The following is a 1547-nucleotide window of genomic DNA, read 5'->3' as shown; positions in this document are numbered from 1 at the left end:
TGACACCGAGAGAGAATCAGCTTTCATACCGGCCCTCCGATGAGCTCCCGCTTGCCACCACTGAAGTGGCAAATGGCGGTGGTTTGGGGGTCAGTGGAATACAGGTTACAGCGCGTGTGGCTCGGAGCTGTTGTAACAGTTCGTTGATCTTCCCTCTCGTTGCCGTCCAAATCTCGGTCTTCTTGCGATCGTAGATACCCGTGACCAACGCTGACAGCACTCATACACAGTCTCTACGTTCCTGCCACGTCTTTCTGCAGTATCGCGGAAGGAACATCCAGCTTCTCGTAGCCCTATTACACGACCTCCGTTCAAACTCACTGAGGTGTTGATAACGGCGTCCTTATGACCCAACTGCATTCTTGACTAACATCAACTCACCAATTCCAATCTCAAATGTAACTAACGCTCATGATCATTACGGCGTGTATTTAGAGCAAACCTGATTTGCATCCTCATAGTGTTGCGACCAGAGCTACTCTTTCGCGACTGATGCAAAAACTGAATCTATATCATCTTTCATTTGTAGAAACACGCCTACAACATTTAGTTTATCTCCCACAACTCCTTTGGCGTCGCGATCTTTTTTCCGTTAGTGTATAATCGCATATTGGTCTTTCTTTGACTTTGGAACGTCTCTGTGGAGTCGTTTCAGAGACGCTCGTCTCACTGGATTCTGTGCATCCTATTCTGTCCACCGCCTGAATGTGTTTTAATTTATTAACTGTTCTAGAAAGACTGAGCAATAAAAGTAAGGCTTATTAAATGATGTTATGTCTGATTTCTTTGTGTTCCACAGGAAATCATGACCTGTATTTATTACGTCTTTCCCTTCACCCTACCCTACGTGTGTGTCCATGTGACTGAATGAGTTATGAGTGGTTTCGGGTTTCTTTTGTGGGGAACGCTGAGTTGGTTGTCGTCTGCTAGGAGCAGGTGATGTCTGCTTCTCATTTGGAGGGTACCACATGATGACCAACTTATGATCCCAGTACCTGGACAGACAGTTTTACCCCTTTTACTCTGTGGTTGGTTTGTCTGTCAGGTTGGTGGGGAAAGCCTACCCCTCTGGTAGCTTCCGTTGCACCGGTAGTTAGGCGAAGATCGGTGGGGAAAGGACACTCTGCAGCTAGTGTTTGCTGAGACAGTTCGTAGCTCCTAGTGAGGGTTTCTGCTGATAAGAAGTAGGTCGAATTAGATCTTCCTTATGTTAAATTCATGGCATATTTAAGTACTTCAGCTTAACTGAAGCGTGTGTAGTTATGTATTTTCGGAATGTGACATAATTATTTTGTTAAAATCGGCGATGATGGCGGTTGAAATAAAAAGTGTGGAAGTTGCTTTGTTCCTTTCGGACAGTCGTGGGTATGTAGATGGAATGATTAAATTATTGTGTTCCACTTTCCTTTTGTGTGTTTTTGCTTTTTAATTACGCGATTCTACAATTTTTTTGCGAATATTTAGCTAAACTTTTTTATTCAGGCACCAGTCATGTGTATTCGTAGGATGTGGATCAAATTCAGTAATAAAATAAATGTGCTACGTAA

The sequence above is a fragment of the Schistocerca gregaria genome, chromosome 1 (genome assembly GCF_023897955.1).
Source record: "Schistocerca gregaria isolate iqSchGreg1 chromosome 1, iqSchGreg1.2, whole genome shotgun sequence".
Lineage (NCBI taxonomy): Eukaryota > Metazoa > Arthropoda > Insecta > Orthoptera > Acrididae > Schistocerca > Schistocerca gregaria.
The sequence above is the reverse complement of the archived record's forward strand: the minus strand, read 5'-3'. Positions refer to the sequence as shown.